We start from the raw sequence: 22685 nt of genomic DNA on the forward strand, positions 1-22685 counted from the left end.
CTGACTTTGAAAACCCATGGACTGTAGCTCACCAGGTTCTTCTGTCCATGGGATTCTCCAGGCAAAAATACTTAAGTGGGTTGCCATTCCCTTCTCCAGGGGATTTTCCTGACCCAAGGATCAAACTTGTGTCTCCTCCATTGCAGGTGGATTCTTTACCATCTGAGCCACCCTTAGATGGTAAGTTCAAAGTAAGGGCTGTTCAATTTTACATTTGACTTCGACAGATCAGAGAGTGATAGACAATCTGATAAACCAAAGGACAAAACAATTTGAGTGCCCCCTTGACCAAAGAGGGTGAGCAAATAACCCAAATCATTTGAGGGATGCTCAGTTCAGTAGACATCAGATGGATATTAAAACCACAAAGTGATATCACTATACATTCATTCGAATGGCTAAATGAGGGACCCTGGCCTGATCATGTATTGATTGGTGAAGCAACTAGAACTCTTGCATACAGCTGCTAGGAGTGTAAATTGTCACAGATATTTTGGGAAAATACTTGACAGTTTCTGCTAAAGCTGAAAATCTGTATCTTAGCTGCATACCTAACAGAACTGCTATAAAAACGTGAATGTACAAAAATGTTTGTAGTAGCTCAACTCATATTGGCTAAAATCTAGGAAAAAATTCCAATGTGTCATGACAGCAGAATGGACAAACTGTGGAATAAGCATACAGTTGAATATTCTGTAATAACAATAATATTCAGTCTACTTCTGTATTAGGCAATACGAATAAATCTCACAAACATCATCAGCAAAAGGTTTATGTCACACAGCCAGAGTCCCTTTACTGTGTTTTTCCATTTATATCGAGTACCAAAAGAAGCAAATCTGATTCATGAAAACAGCAGAATCATGGTGACCTCAAGAAATGGAGGGAAGCAGGTATCAGGAGACTTTCTAGGGTGCTAAAATCTATTCTTTATCTGGTTACATGGGCATATTTACCTTGTGAAAACTCAGAGACAAGCATTTATCATGTGTATACTTTATGACGTTTGTCTTGTATTTTGGTAAAATATAGTAAGTCCCCTACATATGAACAACTTCTGTTCCATGAGTGTGCTTGTAAATCCAGTTTGTTCATAGGTCCTACAAAGTTAGCCTAGGTCCCCAAGTAACACAATTGGCTATATAGTACTATATAGTAATAGGTTTTTAATACTTTTCACATAAATAATATATTAGAAAATATGAAAATAAAGGAAACATTTTTAATCCTACAGTACAATACCTTGAACAGTACTGTAGTATCAGTTACATCACCACTGCTTTTATGTTTGCTTCTGGTCATCCTGAGCTTGGAATAATGATACTGAATTACTGTACTCTATACAGTGCTGTATAGTAAAGTACAGAAAAGCACAGCTACTTGTAGAGGATGCATGTATGTGACACCTGATCTAACTTATGTGATTAGACAGGTGAACACATGTTCACATCTTTGAAAGTTCTCAACCTGAAGGGTTGTATGCAGGGAACTTCCTGTAATACTTTAACATTATAAACAATTCCTCAAAATATTATCCTGACCCCTTCCAAAAAGAATAGTGACCCCTATGAGGGATTTACTTATGAATCTTACTTAAATTTACTTATCAGTCTACAGGGACTGGGAATTTTTTTATCTTTCCTAACTTTTTTTTAGTGTCTCCTTTCAAATATTCTCGTGGATTCTACATAGTGTTTTACTAAAGGATTATCATATTTTTCTTTTATGCCATTCACCCAAATCCTGTCTCTTCTCACAGTCAGAGTCAGGCACCAGGTCTAATTTACCTAACCCATTCCAATAGAGAAATTATTCTCAACTATTCTGTTTTCTGTTTTCCTTTCTCTTTTATTTCAAACCCAGTGTCATTGTACTACACCTTCTATCCTCAATGATAATCTTTGTGCTTTGTTTTGCCTTTACAAAAGACCCCCTTCTAAGTCAGCTATGCTGACCCTCCATATCTGCCTCCTTTGATCCTAGCGGACTTGACTGCCATGTTGAAATATGAAGCTGTATGTTATACAGAGCACTAGTGTATGAAAAAATCCTCATTAAGGACAAAGAATTATTTCAAATTATTTTTAATTATTTTGACACACTGAAGTTTGTGGAATTTATTTTTATTTTTATTTTTTTTATTTTATTTTTAAACTTTACATAATTGTATTAGTTTTGCCAAATATCAAAATGAATCTGCCACAGGTATACATGTGTTCCCCATCCTGAACCTCCTCCCTCCTTCCTCCCCATACCATCCCTCTGGGCCGTCCTAGTGCACCAGCCCCAAGCATCCAGCATCGTGCATCGAACCTGGACTGGCAACTCATTTCCTACATGATATTTTACATGTTTCATTGCCAGTCTCCCAAATCTTCCCACCCTCTCCCTCTCCCACAGAGTCCGTAAGACTGTTCTATACATCAGTGTCTCTTTTGCTGTCTCGTACACCGGGTTATTGTTACCCTCTTTCTAAATTCCATATATATGCATTAGTATACTGTATTTATGTTTTTCCTTCTGGCTTACTTCACTCTGTATAATAGGCTCCAGTTTCATCCACCTCATTAGAACTGATTCAAATGTATTCTTTTTAATGGCTGAGTAATACTCCATTGTGTATATGTACCACAGCTTTCTTATCCATTCATCTGCTGATGGACATCTAGGTTGCTTCCATGTCTTGGCTATTATAAACAGTGCTGCGATGAACATTGGGGTACACGTGTCTCTTTCCCTTCTGGTTTCCTCAGTGTGTATGCCCAGCAGTGGGGTTGCTGGATCATATGGCAGTTCTATTTCCAGTTTTTTAAGGAATCTCCACACTGTTCTCCATAGTGGCTGTACTAGTTTGCATTCCCACCAACAGTGTAAGAAGGTTCCCTTTTCTCCACACCCTCTCCAGCATTTATTATTTGTAGACTTTTGGATCGCAGCCATTCTGACTGGTGTGAAATGGTACCTCATAGTGGTTTTGATTTGCATTTCTCTAATAATGAGTGATGTTGAGCATCTTTTCATGTGTTTGTTAGCCATCTGTATGTCTTCTTTGGAGAAATGTCTATTTAGTTCTTTGGCCCATTTTTTGATTGGGTCATTTATTTTTTTGGAGCTGAGCTGTAGGAGTTGCTTGTATATTTTTGAGATTAGTTGTTTGTCAGTTGCTTCATTTGCTATTATTTTCTCCCATTCTGAAGGCTGTCTTTTCACCTTGCTAATAGTTTCCTTTGATGTGCAGAAGCTTTTAAGGTTAATTAGGTCCCATTTGTTTATTTTTGCTTTTATTTCCAATATTCTGGGAGGTGGGTCATAGAGGATCCTGCTGTGATGTATGTCTGAGAGTGTTTTGCCTATGTTCTCCTCTAGGAGTTTTATAGTTTCTGGTCTTACGTTTAGATCTTTAATCCATTTTGAGTTTATTTTTGTGTATGGTATTAGAAAGTGGTCCAGTTTCATTCTTTTACAAGTGGTTGACCAGATTTCCCAGCACCACTTGTTAAATTACTACAAGCCTTACTAGGGATACAGCATGGTGGAGCCCTAGCCAAAAGAACACTATTGTATTGATTTTCTAGGGTGTTTCAGTTCAGTTCAATTCAGTTCAGTTCAATCTCTCAGTTGTGTCCAACTCTTTGCGACCCCATGAATTGCAGCACACCAGGCCTCCCTGTCCAATACCAACTCCTGGAGTTCACTGAGACTCATGTCCATCGAGTCAGTGATGCCATCCAGCCATCTCATCCTCTGTCATCCCCTTTTCCTCCTGCCCGCAATCCCTCCCAGCATCAGAGTCTTTTCCAGTGAGTCAACTCTTTGCATGAGGTGCCCAAAGTACTGGAGTTTCAGCTTCATTCCCTCCAAAGAAATTCCAGTGCTGATCTCCTTCAGAATGGACAGGTTGGATCTCCTTGCAGTCCAAGGGACTCTCAAGAGTCTTCTCCAACACCACAGTTCAAAAACATCAATTCTTCAGTGCTCAGCTTTCTTCACAATCCAGCTCTCACATCCATACATGACCACTGGAAAAACCATAGCCTTGACTAGACAGACCTTTGTTAACAAAGTAATGTCTCTGCTTTTGAATATGCTCTCTAGGTTGGTCATAACTTTTCTTCCAAGGAGTAAACGTCTTTTAATTTCATGGCTGCAGTCACCATCTGAAGTGATTTTGGAGCCCCCCAAAAATAAAGTCTGACATGGTTTCCACTGTTTCCCCATCTATTTCCCATAAAGTGATGGGACCAGATGCCATGATCTTCATTTTCTGAATGTTGAGCTCTAGGGTGTTTAGGGTTATTAAAATTTATGATATGTGAAATTTTAGAATATTGTCTCCTCTCATAATAATGATTTTATATTTCTTTCTCCATATTCATAATTTTAGGCCTTTCGTCTATCTGGCTATCAAAAGTGAGAAAAAAGCTTTGGAAGAAATAAAGGAAATGAATGATATAGAGCTGTGTGGCTCAAGCAGCAATTTTGTTTTTTAGCCAATGTTTACACTAGATCCTTGGCAAGTCATATATGATTTTTCTCCACACTTGATTCCCCTGCTGATTTGTATGGGCATGTTTGAATACATTGCTTCATTTTTCTGATCTTCTAAGGTTTGTTCAGCACACTCCACTGCAGATCTGATTGTTACTGAATGCCTCAATGCCACAGTCAGGGCTAAACAATAGAATGCTGTGTGTGATGCTTTAGAACATGAGGGAAATAGGTTTGCTGTACAAAATTCAGAACATAAGATAAAAGATAAAATAAGAACAAAAGATAAAGATAATGTGTATTTCTGCCACTCTTGATAACTTTTGGGCATGTTTTTCTTATTTTTATAAGAAATGCACATGTCTAGTTTATAAAATCAGATTTTATTTTATACATTTTAGTTTTTAAATGTTTTATAAAAAAAGATTTCAAAATGATATTTTCATTAGCATTGAACTGTGAACATTTTCATACTCATAAATATACTTTCATCACATAATTTCATTGTGCAGATCTCTACTCCTCAGGCCATTTCTGAATTAAGAAGAAAGGTGAATAATCATATATTGAGCCTTTGTTCAGAATTAGTTATTTATGTGCCTTAGCATGAGCTACTTTTATACCTAAAAATATCCCTGATCCTGGTGCCATTTTTCACTGGACACAAGGTTGAGTGAATAAAAACAGAGTTTTGGTGCCTTTTCTTGCAAACTTCATTCTTTGACTTTTTTTCTTTTTTTCAGTATTTTTAATTGCCTTATACAAAGAATGCAGAATTCATTGCAATGAGCATATGGCTGTAGAAGAGTTAACTAAAGTAATCCAGCTCTATCCTTTTACTTTCCATGACCATTGTCCTATAAATTATACAGAGTAAATTCAAATCCAAATATTGTTTAGGTTATAGCAGAAACTACCTTTGAACACTAGGCAAAATTAAAGTGCTAAATTGAAAAGAACTGGGAACAGTTCCAATCTTTAGCTGTAACTCTGAGAATAAGAGCCCTGATTTTAAATTAAAAGATACAGTTTATGTAAAAGATACGGTATGACTTAAGGGAAATTAAAAAATATATATATGTTACATTGGCTGGCTTTTCAGGCATCTAATGTTGTAAGCTGGCATCATGAAAAATATTATTTGGAAATAATTTTTCATTTTCCAGTCTCAAATTTGAGGTAAGTTCCTTCGCTTCCTCCAAATACAATCCTTCTCCTATTATTTTATGGATAATCTCATCTATAAATCATTATAATCTAGTGACAATAATCCAAGACACACTTCAGAAGTCTCCTTTGTTCTAAATCTAGTTTACATTTCCCTGCATTTCTCTTTGTGCCTGAAAGGTTAGAGTAATAGAGATGCAAAATGTTAACCCTATAATTATTATGTCTTACTCAATCAGTAGCTGTCTTAGCTATGTCCCATAGAAAACAGAGACCAAGGAAGAGATTAAAAACTACTGCCTTATCTTGAGGTGATTCCAGGACCTGAGAAGAGAAAGGTAATGTAAGGTAATATTTTAGCAAGGTGACCACTGCTCAGCAATAGGACACAGAGAGAACATGGTTTCTCTAGGACACACCCAAAACCATGCAGGACATCTCTAGTTGGACTGAGCAGAGGAACTACGCCTGAGAAAAGTCCTACAAGAGGAGGAAGGAGGAGAAATTAATCCACCTGGCATGTTCTGTCCCATATTTGCACTGGTCAATATTGAGTGGTCCCATTGGAATTATGTTCCTGCCTTACCATAATGAAATGTTTGACTGCTTGGCTGTTTCTCAAGAAGTGATACCTTCATCCTCAACTCCCCACCCAGTAATGGGATGTATCATTTAAATATTGAAGTGATGGGTGAGTCAGAACCTGAATGTATGCAGCAGGTACCCTCCTTGCAGGGGCTCTTTCAGGCAAGGTGCTAAACAGAGATGATGAGCTGAGGGGGACAGGCAGTTGAACTTTGAGAGATGCAGGCAACAAGAGAATCTAAGGATGATATTTGTTTTTTCCACATAAGTAAACATAATTGAAGTATATATAGTTCATAATTTTACATACTTGTAATTATTCTCTGTGAAGTCAGTAGAGTTGAAAGTGGAGTGAGCTGGACAACTTTTATCAACTTTCTAAGCTGGTGACTACTCTGTGGATTGGTAGGCATATTTGACTTTTGCAAATGCAAGCTAATAAAAATTCTCATCAGTAAACACTGTTTACATGCAAATTGTTCCCTTCTGCAGTAGATCTTCCAAGACACACACATTTCTAAAGACTGCAATGATACTGTCAGTCTCTTCCTTTTTAAATCATTTTATGAGATCAGGTTAGAGGCTGTCAAAGTGTGTAACTCACATAACTTTTCAATTCAATATGCCACTAACTCTTTTAACATATCAGTTCAGTTCAGGCACTTAGTCGTATCCGATTCTTTGCGACCCCATGAATCACAGCACGCCAGGCCTCCCTGTCCAACACCAAAACCCGGAGTTCATTCAAACTCGTGTCCATCAAGTCGGTGATGCCATCCAGCCCTCTCATCCTCTGTCATCCCCTTCTCCTGCCCCCAATTCCTCCCAGCATCAAGGTCTTTTTCAATGAGTCAACTCTAAGCATGAAGTGGCTAAAGCATTGGAGTTTCAGCTTAAGCTTCAGTCCTTCTAATCAACATCCAGGACTGATCTCTTTTAGGATGGACTGGTTGGATCTCCTTGGGTCCAAGGGACTCTCAAGAGTCGTCTGCAACACCACAGTTGAAAAGCATCAATTCTTTGGCACTCAGATTTCTTCACAGTCAAACTCTCACATTCATACATGACCACTGGAAAAACCATAGCCTTGACTAGATGACATTTGTTGGCAAAGTAATATCTCTGCTTTTCAATATACTATCAAGGTTGGTTGTAAATTTCCTTCCAAGGAGTAAGCATCTTTTAATTTCATGGCAGCAGTCACCATCTGAAGTGATTTTGGAGCCCCCAAAAATAAAGTCTGACACTGTTTCCACTGTTTCCCCATCTATTTCCCATGAAGTGATGGGACCAGATGCCATGATCTTAGTTTTCTGAATGTTGAGCTTTAAGCCAACTTTTTCACTCTCCTCTTTCACTTTCATCAAGAGGCTTTTGAGTTCCTCTTCACTTTCTGCCCTAATGGTGGTGTCATCTGCATATCTAAGGTTATGGATATTTCTCCCGGCAATCTTGATCCCAGCTTGAGCTTCTTCCAGCCCAGCGTTTCTCATGATGTACTCTGCATAGAAGTTAAATAAGCAGGGTGACACATATACAGCCTTGACGTACTCCTTTTCCTATTTGGAATCAGTCTGTTGTTCATGTCCAGTTCTAACTGTTGTTTCCTGACCTGCATATAGGCTTCTCAAGAGGCAGCTCAGGTGGTCTGGTATTTCCATCTTTTGAAGAATTTTCCACAGTTTATTGTGATCCACACAGTCAAAGGCTTTGGCATAGTCAATAAAGCAGAAATAGATGTTTTTCTGGAACTCTCTTGCTTTTTCCATGATCCAGTGGATGTTGGCAATTTGATCTCTGGTTCCTCTGCTTTTGCTAAAACCAGCTTGAACATCTGGAAGTTCACATATTGCTGAAGCCTGGCTTGGAGAATTTTGAGCATTACTTCACTAGCATGTGAGAAGAGTGCAACCGTGCAGTAGTTTGAGCATTCTTTGGCATTGCCTTTCTTTGGGATTGGAATGAAAACTGACCTTTTCCAGTCCTGTGGCCACTGCTGAGTTTTCCAAATTTGCTGGTAATATTGAGTGCAGTACTTTCACAGCATTATCTTTCAGGATTTGAAAAAGTTCAACTGGAATTCCATCACCTCCACTAGCTTTGTTCACAGTGATGCTTTCTAAGGTCCACTTGACTTCACATTCCAGGATGTCTGCGTCTAGGTGAGTGATCACACCATCGTGATTATCTTGGTCATGAAGCTCTTTTTTGTACAGTTCTTCTGTGTATTCTTGCCACCTCTTCTTAATATCTTCTGCTTCTGTTAAGTCCATACCATTTCTGTCCTTTATCGAGCCCATGTTTGCACGAAGTATTCCCTTGGTATCTTTAATTTTCTTGAAGAGATCTCTAGTCTTTGCCATTCTGTTGTTTTCCTCTATTTCTTTGCATTGATAGCTGAGAAAGGCTTTCTTATCTCTCCTTGATATTCTTTGGAACTCTGCATTCAGATGCTTATATCTTTCCTCTTTTTGGGGGGAGGGGGAAATACAAGAATACTGGAGTGGGTTGACATCCCCTTCTCCAGGAGATCTTCCCAACCCAGGGACCGAACCCAAGTCTCCTGCATTGTAGGCAGACACTTTACCATCTGAGCCACCAGGGAAGTCCTCTTAAAATATAGTAGCTGTCAAATGCAACAACTAGGAAATCATCTTGTCAGAAAACTCCATGCCAAATATCTTCTCTGGGAGTTTATAGGTTTCGGTATTTGTTGTTGTTTTGTGCCAATTAAGAATGTTTTATTGATAACCTAAGTTTAATCAACTTTGAACAGCATCAAAATTCACAATAGTGCATTTTTCTTGAATGCAGAAGGAACAGACACTGTGCTGGATGCCTTTCCCTCCTGCCTCCTTTCCTTCTCCCAACAAAGTACCAGTTCCCTTGCCCAGTGTCACCCTCTTTTTTCTCCTTTCATCTTTGTCCCCCATGTTCTACCTCTTATCCATTACCCTCTTTTACATGGGAGGGGCATTGCTCTTCACAACTGCTATTAAAAAAAATGGTGTTCTTTCAAAGGTAATTTAATGTTGAAATGTTATCCTTTTTTTTAAAGAAGAAAATTGAAAACAAATAAGGGTTTCTTTACAAATAATAAACTTCAATACATTTACCAGAGTCAAAGTACAAAATATATCCACCCCAATGTCAAATACAGCTACCAAAAAAAAATATTTCTGAGAATACAACATTCTTACCAAGCTGACCTGGTTGGCAAGAATGTTAGGGGTTCATACTAAGCTTATGAGCACTCGGTATCATTAAAAAAAAAAATCTTGAATAAGACTGCACATAACATTGTAGATCACATCAAAATTGGATATTAAAGATAATTTAAGCAAATATCCTACCATCTGGGATGTTTTCCTGATCTTTCTCAAACAGTATTAGAGTAAAAACGAATCACAAAAATGTAAATTGTTCAGTACATAGACAGTTATGGGTTTCTGCCTCTTATGCAGGGATACTACATAATATATTTTAATATAAAAGTCACAGATATTCAGTTATCAGATGAAAAGCCCAAATTAATAAGATAGAACAAAATAAATAAATAAACTTAATCACCCAATTCAAACAGATAGAACAATGAAAATAATACTCAAGGGACTCAAAAGTAAGCAACAAAGAAAACAAATAAATAAGAAAAAAGGAAAACATAACTAATAATTCAGGAGTAGTTTCTTTGAGGAAAATACCTAAATTGTTATTTTGTTAGTTAACTAAAGAAAAAGAGGAAGGATGGTAAACATACAAAATACGACATTAAATGTAGAAACAGCCAAATGTTCCAGGGGTGTTACAGATGACTTTGCTCAATTCTAAGGAGGAGAGTGAAAAGTTGGCTTAAAGCTCAACGTTCAGAAAACAAAGATCATGGCATCTGGTCCCATCACTTCATGGCAAATAGATGGGAAACAGTGGAAACAGTGTCAGACTTTATTTTGGGGGGCTCCAAAATCACTGTAGATGGTGACTGCTGCCATGAAATTAAAAGACGCTTACTCCTCGGAAGAAAAGTTATGACCAACCTAGGTAACATATTAAAAAGTAGAGACATTACTTTGCCAACAAAGGTCCATCTAGTCAAGGCTTTGGTTTTTCCAGTGGTCATGTATGGATGTGAGTGTTGGACTGTGAAGAAAGTTGAGCACTGAAGAATTGATGCTTTTGAACTCTGGTGCTGAAGAAGACTCTTGCAAGTCCCTTGGACTGCAAGGAAACCCAACCAGTCCATTCTGAAGGAGATCAGCTGTGGGTGTTCTTTGGAAGGAATGATGCTAAAGCTAAAACTCCAGTACTTTGGCCACCTCATGCGAAGATTTGACTCATTGGAAAAGACTCTGATGCTGGGAGGGATTGGGGGCCGGAGGAGAAGGGGACGACAGAGGATGAGATGGCTGGATGGCACCACTGACTCGATGGACGTGAGTCTGAGTGAACTCTGGGAGTTGGTGATGGACAGGGAGGCCTGGTGTGCTGCGATTCATGGGGTCGCAAAGAGTCAGACACGACTGAGCGACTGATCTGATCTGAACCACAAATTGGGTTGTTTAAATCAACAACAAAAAAAGGGCTTTCGTATGGGTCATTTGAAAGTTGCCTATGAAGTCGTTGAATAGTAAACTGTGCACAACGTAGATTATGCTGCATTATTCTTCATCCTGGTGCCCCTATCAGAGTGCTCAACTCACACTTGCTCCATTGAAATTATTGAATGGAACTTATACCCAGGCACTTAATTTAAAAGCTCATGAAACAATTAAAACTTTGTACTTGTTTGTGTTAATAATTTTTCACATTATATTAAACGGCTTTTTTAAAAAGCCCATGAGTAGAAAATTAAGGTTTTACTTTGAAAAATAATCTTTCAATTTTGTGAAAATCCCTTCCAGTTTAGTGATCTGGTGATTTATGAGTTAGAACTGTATTGGTTTCAAGTGACGGAAAGCCCTGAAGAGCAGTGGTCTAAATAAGATGAACATCAACACATGCAGAACATAAATCCTCTCTGTAAGAGCTCAGAGCAGGGAAGGATAAACATTCTAAAGCAGAAATTATTTTATTCAGGGGGTTGGATTATTACCAAGTCAGTGGAGGGAAGAAGGCACTGTTACCAGCCTGGGAGCAACTCAGAGGTCGCCAAGCTGGAGCGCTTTTGCCTTTGATGCCCTCAGGAGTCCTCCTGACCCACAGCATCCTCAGGGCACATAGGGCTGGGACTGGCCACCCAAGGCTGTGATCTAAGGATTGGGAAGTCATGCAAGAAACTGGACAAGCCCACAATTGCTTCTGGTCTCCCATAAACTGGAGAAAGAATCCTGGGAGCTGCTGCAGGAATGCAGCACCCTGCTGTCCCCTTGTTGCCAGCAGATTCATGCCTAACTCCAGAGAGCACGTGAGTGTCATAGGGTCAGGAATGAAGTGATGCCCAAACCTGTCAATAAGGAATTCATCAAAGGATGGTACTTACTTTCCAATTTCTCTAAGCAGAAGACAAAAGTTTTTATCCACATCTTTACAAATGACCTAATTTCATTCTTTGTAATGGCTTAGTGACATTCCATTGCATATATACACTACGTCTTTATGGATTCATCTGTCAATAGACATAAGCTGTTTCTGTGTCTTGGCTATTATAAGTAGTGCTACAATAAACACTGGGGTACATGTGTCTTTTCCTATTATGATTTTTCTCAGTGTATATGCCCAATAGTAGGAATGTTGGGTCATTTGGCAGAGGGGAAAGGGGTTAGATGAATTGGGAGATTAGGTTTGACCTATATAAATAGTCATTCAAGTTAGGCTTCAATAGAATGTAAGTTGAGAAATTCCAGATATACAAGCTGGATTTAGAAAAGATATAGGAACCAGAGGTCAAATTTCCAACATCCATTGGATCATAGAAAAAGCAGAGGAATATCTGAAAAATATACTTCTACTTCATTGATTATGCTAAAGCCTTCAAATGTGGATCACAACAGACTGTGGAAAATTCTTAAAATTCCTATTTGGAACACCAGACTACCTTACCTGCCTCCTGAGAAACCTGTATGCAGGTCAAGAAGCAACAGTTAGAACAAGATATAAAGCAACAGACTTGTTCTAAATTGGGAAAGGAGTATGTCAAGGCTGTATATTGTTCCCCTGCTTATTTAACTTATATGCAGAGAACATCATGCAAAATGCCAGGCTGGATGAAGCACAAGAGAAATATCAATAAACTCAGATAAGCAGATGACACCACCCTTATGGCAGAAAGCAAAGAGGAAGTAAAGTGCCTCTTGCTGAAATTGAAAGAGGAGAGTTAAAATGCTGGCTTAAAACTCAACATTCAGAAAACAAAGAGTATGGCATCCGGTCCCATCACTTCATGGCAAATAGATGGGGAAACAATGGAAACAGTGACAGACTATTTTCTTGGGCTTGAAAATCACTGCAGAGAGTGACTGCAGCCATAAAATTAAAAAATGCTTGCTCCTTGGAAGAAAAGTTATGACAAACCTAGATAGCATATTCAAAAGCAGAGACATCTCTTTGCTAACAAAGGTCCATATAGTCAAAGCTATATTTTTTCCAGTAGTTATGTATGGATGTGAGAGTTGGACTGTAAAGAAGGCTGAGTGCCAAGGAATTAGTGCTTTCAAACTCTGGTGGTGGAGAAGACTCTTGAGAGCCTCTTTTATAGCAAGGAGATCAAACCAGTCAATCCTAAAGAAAATCAATCCTAATGTTTTTTTGAAGGACTGATGCTGAAGCTGAAGCTCCAATACTTTAACCACCTGATGCAAAGAGCCAACTCACTGGAAAAGAACCTGGTTATGGGGAAGACTGAGTGCAGGAGGAGAAGGGGACAACATTGGATGAGATGGTTGGATGGCATCATTGATTCAATGGACATGAGTTTGAGCAAACTCTGGAAGATAGTGAAGGACAGGGAAGCTTGGCATGTTGCAGTTCATAGGGTCATAATGAGTTGGACATGACTGAGTGACTGAACAACAACAACAATATACAGTATCATGTGTAAAATAGATAGCTAATGGGGAGCTGCTGTATAGCACAGGGAGCTCAACTTCATGCTCAATGATGATCTAAGGAAGGAGTGTGAGGGAGCCTCAAAAGGGAAGGTATATATGTATACTTATAGTTGATTCATTTCATTGTACAGCAGAAGCTAACACAACACATTGAAGCAATTATGCTCCAATAAACAAAAAAGAAAACAGAAATGAAAATAAGAATATATTGCAAGTTGGGGGGGCAATCTGGGAATCTGGAAGTATGAAGTCATGCTGATGGGGTTCCTCGAGGTCACCAAGTGTTCAGGTTCTTGGAGCACTGCCGGGAGCCGGCGAGAGACATTCCACTCGTGACAAAGGTCATGAGGAAGGAGGCTCGGCATACGCAAAGGCGGGATCGAGCCTCAGGAGTCTCCCCAGATATTCTCGAGCATCATCCCCCAAAAAACCAGAGTCTGCCTACTTTATTGCTTTGTGCTCTCACCTCTGACTTTACTGAGGGCTGTCCCCCACCACCATCTCTCTCTCTGTCAAAGAGTTAACTTACAGCTCCAATTAATAAAGTTCCTGGGCATTTAGGAGTGTTTAAATCCAAACCCCTCAGATGGCTCTCTAACTCGCCTGACAAGTTTACCTGGACTCCTACAGCTATGCATACGATTGTTTACAGTCTCCCAGCCTCGAGAGGCACGGGAAGCTTAAGATATTCAAATAGTTTAGAGCCTCTCAGAGAGTTAGAAACTGTCAGAATAAACTAGTAAAGGATTTCATTGATGAGCCAATGCTTGTTGCCAAGTTTTCACATCCCCTGAACTGTATCCTTGAATGTGTATTAATTAATATAGTTGGTATGTAGAAAAAATAAGTAGTGGCCTTGGTGTTAGTAACTTTAGACCCTTAAGGTAATAAATTCTTTCCTTTGTTGTAAACCCATTACACATCCGCCCTATAGGAATGCAATTTTATCTTCGGAAGATGGCGCCAAACCTTAAAATAATTACTCTTAGAGAAAATAAGTCTTTGTTGATAAGTCATTGTCAAGAGTCATAAAATGTTAATAGGCCTTCTGGCCAGAAGATGATGTAAATCACCTAAACCATTTGTATACGATAAATTTGCAGGAAAGAAACCCTGGTTTTTGATAAGGATCAAAAACTGCTGACTTTGCATCTCCTATTATCTTCTATGTGTAACTTAGGGTATATAAACCCCTGTTAAAAATAAAGCTACGGGCCTTGCTCACCAACAGTTGGTCTCCCCATGTCATTCTTCTCCTTAACTTCTGGCTGAAGTCTCCATCTGGAGCACGGATATCCTCTGCGACCATTTATTTGCCTGGGCTTCTAAGACCCACTCGAGAAGGTGTCTAAGGTGGGGCACCTTCCGCTATTTGAGAGGGCGCCTGCGGCCTCCGTGGTCAGAGCTAACCTGGTGTCACGGGTTATATTGATTTTCCACATAAACCAAGCTACTCAGCCTCTTTTCTCCACTGAATTTTCCTACTGAGCTATCCTCATTTTATTACTCTTTATATCTCTATTACCATTTGAATAGGTCGCTGACGCCGTCTCCCCTTCGAATACCCTGGATCAGCCGGGGCTGGACCTCGGCAGAGCACTGTGCCCTGTGAGCCCTTGACCTGGCCCTTCTTCTCCACATCTCCACATTTAGGGCAACTGTGAAGGCAGGGGCAGGAGGAAAAGGGCAGAGTGTGGGCCCACTGTATGGTTAGGTGGTTTGTGGGAAGCTGCTACTCATTGTCATTTACATCACATTGGCCGATATGACTTACATGAGATCCCAGCTGACAGGGAAGGAGACACAGAGAATATGTGGTCTGTATATAGGCCATCGTGTGCCCCACTGAGGGCCAGGCTTCTATTCCAAACAAAGGAACAAATCATGTTCTACACAGTCATGGATTCCAGGGGGGATTAATTACTCTCTGTGGAATAGCAGGTACACTGACATTTGTTTAATATTTGATTTAATTATTATAATTATATCATATCAGTCTTTAAACACTTCTTGATGAATGGTGAAATTTGGGTATTTTAGGTTGGTTTAAAAAAAAAAAATCCTGCTCCAATCCTAAAGCATGTATACATACATTTCAATATTAATAACTCATCATACTTGGATGTAGTACCAAAAATTGTAAAGAATACAGTCTTTGATGAAAGACAAATAGCAAAGATTTGCTGTTCTTTATTTTGTTTTCCCAAGGTGAACCCACAGTTACAGGTATTCCTAGGCCTATTTAAATGAGGTGCAGTCAGTGAAGCCAGAGGGTGGAAGGCAAGCTTTAGCTTGCTGTGGGTTTCCTTAGCTCCCCTCTGCAGGCTTTACCACCAATACCCTTTCTTTAAAATAGAAAATTGGTTATTTTTCAAGTTTATGTAGATTGCTTTAAAATTACAGCTTCAAGACAAATACTTCAGTTATATCTTCTAAGTTGATTGCTGAATAAATCTTATTTTAGGAGTTGTGAAGCTATGGCTTATTTCAACATGTTTAAACATAGTTTTATTGGATAGAGAAAAGAGTGTGCATGGAATAATACAGAAATTGCTCCTTTTTTTTTTTTTTTTTTTGGCATCTAGTTTCTTTTCCTCAAGTTTACATTATGAGTTTTAACATATTGGTGAGCATAACAAATATAGTTTCTTTCCTTAGTTGCTGAATTAAAATAGCATCCCATTGTTAAATATATCATAGTTCACTTATTTATTTTGACATACATTGCATACTTCAGATTTAGAATTATTATAAATGTGATATTATGGTTATCTCTATAGCTATTTTTGTTTTTAAACACATTCTGCATTTATTTCAGGCCATGCAGTATACTTATATTTGTATAAGTTGATATTGCTGAACACATTTTTACTTTGGTTACTACCTTTTATACTTCTATCAGCAGCACTAGAGGATTCCAATCTCTTCCCACCCTCACTGGTGTTAGTATTATCTGTATTTCTCATTTGAGCCATGTTTTCTATTCAGCATTATTTTCATTATGTCGTTCTTGCCAAGACAAACTGTCTCCATTTCACATAAGAATAACTGGCCAATCAAAAATGTAAAATAAGAGACGCTTACAAATAAGCTAGCTAGCAGTCCAATAGGAAAAAATAGCCCTGACAGATTGATGTAGATGTGTGTCCTTTAGATGCAGTCTTAACAAAAAGGGTTCCCTTGCATGTTGAATCCACTGTCAATTAAACAAGAGTATTTCAGGAATCAAACAAGATTTCAAGCAGGGTTAATTGGATCAAATACAACATCAAGTGATCTGTGATAACAGTATTATTCTTCAACTCATTGACACTTTATTTGATCAAATTAGTTTGATCAAATGAATTTCAGATATTGTGGGAAAGTTTTAAGAATGCTTTAACTGTTGCTGCTTAGAGTCAGCACACTGCTTTGGGGCTAACCGCCACTGCATTCCTGCTCTGTGCAGCTTATTCTGTGAATACCTGTGAAGGTCTGAGCCAGTCAAAGGAACTCATAACTATGGGTTGTTCTCCTGGTTGGCTGTAGTCAATTTTGTTGAAAAGGCACCAACCTAATGAAATGAAATTTCTTCTTGGTAAGTAAACTGCCTACAATCTTAAAATTGGCATAATACAAACATGCAGAATCAGTTGAGTACAGTCACTCAGTCGTGTCCGACTCTTTGCGACCCCATAGATCGCAGCACGCCAGGCATCCCTGTTCAACACCAACTCCCGGAGTTCACTCAGACTCATGTCCATCGAGTCAGTGATGCTCTCCAGCCATCTCATCTTCTGTTGTCCCCTTCTCTTCCTGCCCACAATCCCCCCAAGCATCAGAGTCTTTTCCAATGAGTCAACTCTTCGCATGAGGTGGCCAAAGTACTGGAGTTTCAGCTTTAGCATCATTCCTTCCAAGGAAATCCCAGGGCTGATCTCCTTCAGAATGGACTGGTTGGAACTCCTTGCAGTCCAAGGGACTCTCAAGAGTCTTCTCCAACACCACAGTTCAAAAGCATCAATTCTTCGGCGCTCAGCTTTCTTCACAGTCCAACTCTCACATCCATACATAACCACTGGAAAAACCATAGCCTTGACTAGATGGATATTTGTTGACAAAGGAATGTCTCTGCTTTTGAATATGCTATCTGGTTGGTCATAACTTTCCTTCCAAGGAGTAAGCATCTTTTAATTTCATGGCTGCAGTCACCATCTGCAGTGATTTTGGAGCCCAAAAAAATAAAGTCTGACACTGTTTCCACTTTTTCCCCATTTATTTTCCATGAAGTGATGGGACTAGATGCCATGGTTTTCTGAATGTTGAGCTTTAAGCAAACTTATTCACTCTCCACTTTTACTTTCATCAAGAGGCTTTTTAGTTCCTCTTCACTTTCTGCCATAAGGGTGGTGTCATCTGCATATCTAAGGTTATTGAGATTTCTCCCAGAAATATTCATTCCAGCTTGTGCCTCTTCCAGCCCAGGGTTTCTCATGATGTACTCTGCACAGAAGTTAAATAAGCAGGGTGACAATACACAGCCTTGATGTACTCCTTTTCCTATTTGGAACCAGTCTGCTGTTCCATGTCCAGTTCTCAGTGTTGCTTCCTGCATGACCTGCATATAGGTTTCTCAAGAGGCAGGTCAGGTGGTCTGGTATTCCCATCTCTTGAAGAATTTTAAAGAGTTTATTGTGATCTACGCAGTCAAAGGCCTTGGCATAGTCAATAAAGAAGAAATAGATGTTTTTCTGAAACTCTCTTGCTTTTTCGATGATCCAGCGGATGTTGGCAATTTGATCTCTGGTTCCTCTGCCTTTTCTATAACCAGCTTGAACATCTGGAAGTTTACAGTTCACATATTGCTGAAGCCTGGCTTGGAGAATTTTGAGCATCACTTTACTAGCATGTGAGATGAGTGAAATTGTGCAGTAGTTTCCACATTCTTTGGCATTGCCTTTCTTTGGGATTGGAGGGAAAACAGACTTTTTCCAGTCCTGTGGCCACTGCTGAGTTTTCCAAATTTGCTGGCATATTGAGTGCAGCACTTTCACAGCATCATCTTTCAGGATTTGAAAGAGCTCAACTGGAATTCCATCACCTCCACTAGCTTTGTTCACAGTGATGTTTTTTAACGCCCACTTGACTTCACATTCCAGGATATCTGGCTCTAGGTGAGTGACCACACCATCGTGATTATCTGGGTTGTGAAGATCTTTTTGTACAGTTCTTCTGAGTATTCCTGCCACCTCTTCTTAATGTCTTCTGTTTCTGTTAGGTCCATTCCATTTCTGTCCTTTATCGATCCCATGTTTGCATGAAATGTTCCCTTGGTATCTCTAATTTTCTTGAAGAGATCTCTAGTCTTTCCATTCTGTTGTTTTCCTCTATTTCTTTGCACTGATGGCTGATCTCTTCTTGCTATTCTTTGCATTCAAATTCTTATATTTTTTCTTTTCTCCTTTGCTTTTCGCTTCTCTTCTTTTCACAGCTATTTGTAAGGCCTCCTCAGATAGCCATTTTGCTTTTCTGCATTTCTTTTCCATGGTGATGGTCTTGATCCCTGTCTCCTGTACAATGTCATGAACCTCCATCCTTAGTTCATCAGCACTCTATCTATCAGATCTAGGCCCTTAAATCTATTTCTCACTTCCACTGTATAATCATAAGGGATTTGATTTAGGTCATACCTGAATGATCTAGTGGTTTTCCCTACTTTTTCAATTTCAGTCTGAATTTAGCAATAAAGAGTTCATGATCTGAGCCACAGTCAGCTCCTTGTCTTGTTTTTGTTGACTGTATAGAGCTTCTCCACCTTTGGCTGCAAAGAATATAATCGATCTGATTTCGGTGTTGACCATCTGGTGATGTCCATGTGTAGAGTCTTCTCTTGTGTTGTTGGAAGAGGGTGTTTGCTATGACCAGTGCATTTTCTTGGCAAAACTCTATTAGTCTTTGCCCTTCATTCCGTATTCCAAGGCCAAGTTTGCCTGTTACTCTAGGTGTTTCTTGACTTCCTACTTTTGCATTCCAGTTCCCTATAGTGAAAATGACATCTTTTTTGGGTGTTAGTTCTAAAAGGTCTTGTATGTCTTCATAGAACTGTTCAACTTCACCTTCTTCAGCGTTACTGGTTGGGGCATAGACTTGGATTACTGTGATATTGAATGGTTTGCCTTAGAAACGAAGAGATCATTCTGTCATTGTTGAACCTTTTCATACTGTTCGTGGGGTTCTCAAGACAAGAATACTGAAGTGGTTTGCCATTCCCTTCTCCAAGGGACCACATTCTGTCAGCCCTCTCCACCATGACCCACCTGTCTTGGGTGGTCTCACGGGCATGGCTTAGTTTCATTGAGTTAGACAAGGCTGTGGTCCTAGTGTGATTAGATTGACTAGTTTTCTGTGATTATGGTTTCAGTGTGTTTGCCCTCTGATGCCCTCTTGCAACACCTACCATCTTAATTGGGTTTCTCTTACCTTGGATGTGGGGTGTCTCTTCATGGCTGCTCCATCAAAGCTCAACCACTGCTCCTTATCTTGGACAAGGGGTATCTCCTCACTGTGCCCCTCCTGACCTTGAACGTGGAATAGCTCCTCTATGTCCTCCTTGCCTGTGCAGCCACCGCACCTTGGACATGGGGTTGCTCCTCCCGGCCACCGCCCCTGGCTTCGGGCAGGGGGTAGCTCCTCCCGGCTGCTGCCCCCTGTCTCAGGCAGGGGGTAGCTCCTCTAGGCTACTCCTGTGCTATCGCAGCCTGGCACTCTCAGCCACCGCCCCTGACCTCGGACGTGGGGTAGTTCCTCTCGGCTGTTCCTGTGCCATCGCAGCTTGGCACTCTCGGCCACTGTCCCTGACCTCGGAATTGGGGTAACTCCTCTTGGCCACTGCCCCTCGGGCATGGGGTCCTCCCGGCTTCTGCCCTGACCTCAGATGTGGAGCAGCTCCTCTCAGCCGCGCTATGTGCGCCGGTCGCAGCCGCCCGTGCTGTGACATGCAAAATACCTCATGTGAAATGCAGGGCTGGATTCCCAGGAGAAATATCAATAACCTCAGATATGCAGATGACACCACCCTAATGGCAGAAAACTAAGTGGAATTAAAGAGCCTCTTGATTAAGGTGAAAGAGGAGCAAGAGAAATCTGGCTAAGTTAGAACTCAACTTTCAAATCTAAGATCCTGACATGTGGCCCTATCACTTCATGGCAAATAGATGGGGAAACAAAGGAAACAGTGACCGATTTTATTTTCTTGGGCTCCAAAATCACTGCAGCCATAAAATGAAAAGACACTTGCTTCTTGGAAGAAAAGCTATGAGCAACTTAAACAGCATATTAAAAAGCAGAGACATTACATTGCTCATGAAAGTCTGTATAGTCAAAGCTATGGTTTTTCCAGTAGTCAGGTATGGGTGTGAGAGTTGGACCATGAAGAAGGTTGAGTGCCAAGGAAGACTCTTGAGGTTCCCTTGGATAGCAAGGAGATCAAACCAGTCTCTCCAAAAGGAAATCAACCCTGAGGATTCATTGGAAGGACTGATGTTGAAGCTGAAGCTCCAATATTTTGGCCACCTGATTCGAAGGTTGGACTCGACTCGTTGGACCCTAATGCTGGGAAAGATTGAAGGCAAGAGGAGGAAGGGATAACAGAGGATGAGATAGTTAGATCATATCACTGACTCAATGGACAATTAGTTTGAGCAAGCTTCAGAAAACAGTGAAGGACAGGGTAGCCTGGCATGCCTGCAATCCATGGGGTCACAAAGAGTTGGACACTACTGACTGAACAAGAACAACAAAAGACAAATAGCAAAGATAAAATCAAAAGTCTACTGTGGCCAATGTGAGTACCCACATAGACCTGATCTCTGTCTGAAATAAAGTTTCTGTTTCTTTTTGTCACCACCAAGCATTCTTTTTTCGTTTGCTTTAGCACACTCAAGCTTTTATTCTTCACTATGTTTTTTTGCTTTATTATGCTTGTATCAATTTTTAAAATTTTTATTTTATTGGATTAACCACATTGTTTTTTAATGTTGAAATGACATTTTTATTTATTTTTAAATTATTATTATTATTATTATTTTTTACTTTACAATATTGTATTGGTTCTGCCACACATCAACATGAATCCGCCACAGGCGTACGTGTGTTCCCCTATCCTGAACCCTCCTCCCACCTCCCTCCCTGTACCATCACTCCGAGTCATCCCAGTGCACCAGCCCCAAGCATCCTGTATCGAACCTGGACTGGCGATTCATTTCTTATATGATAATATACATGTTTCAGTGTCATTCCCCCAAATTGTCCTACCCTCTTCCTCTCCCATAGAGTCCAAAAGACTGTTCTATACATCTGTGTCTCTTTTGGTATCTCGCATACAGGGTTATTGTTCCCATCTTTCTAAATTCCATATATATGCATTAGTATACTGTATTGGTGTTTTTCTTTCTGGCTTACTTCACTCTGTATAATAGGCTCCAGTTTCATCCACCTCGTTAGAACTGATTCAAATGTATTCTTTTTAATGGCTGTGTAATACTCCATTGTGTATATGTATCACAGCTTTCTTATCCATTCATCTGCTGATGGACATCTAGATTGCTTCCATGTCCTGGCTACTATAAACAGTGCTGTGATGAACATTGGGGTACATGTGTCTCTTTCAATTCTGGTTTCCTTGGTGTGTATGCCCAGCAGTGGGATTGCTGGGTCATAAGGCAGTTCTATTTCCAGTTTTTTAAGGAATCTCCACACTGTTCTCCATAGTGGCTGTACTAGTTTGCATTCCCACCAACAGTGTAAGAGGGTTCTGTTTTCTCCACACCCTCTCCAGCATTTATTGTTTGTATACTTTTTGATAGCAGCCATTCTGACTGGCATGAGATGGTATCTCACTGTGGTTTGATTTGCATTTCTCTGATAATGAGCAATGTTGAGCATCTTTTCATGTTTTTGTTAGCCATCTGTATGTTTTCTTTGGAGAAATGTCTGTTTAGTTCTTTGGCCCACTTTTTGATTGGGTCGTTTATTTTTCTGGAATTGACCTGCAGGAGTTGCTTGTATATTTGTGAGATTAGTTCTTTGTCAGTTGCTTCAGTCACTATTATTTTCTCCCATCCTGAAGACTGTCTTTTCACCTTGCTTATAGTTTCCTTTGTTGTTCAGAAGCTTTTAATTTTAATTAGATCCCATTTGTTTATTTTTGCTTTTATTTCCAATATTCTGGGAGGTGGGTCATAGAGGATCCTGATGTGATTTATGTCGGAGAGTGCTTTGTCTATTTTCTCGTCTAAGAGTTTTATAGTTTCTGGTCTTATGTTTAGATATTTAATCCATTTTGAGTTTATTTTTGTGTATGGTGTTAGAAAGTGTACTAGTTTCATTCCTTTACAAGTGGTTGACAAGTTTTCCCAGCACCAC

Source organism: Bos javanicus, chromosome 4 (assembly GCF_032452875.1).
Source record: "Bos javanicus breed banteng chromosome 4, ARS-OSU_banteng_1.0, whole genome shotgun sequence".
In the NCBI taxonomy this organism is placed as follows: Eukaryota; Metazoa; Chordata; class Mammalia; order Artiodactyla; family Bovidae; genus Bos; species Bos javanicus.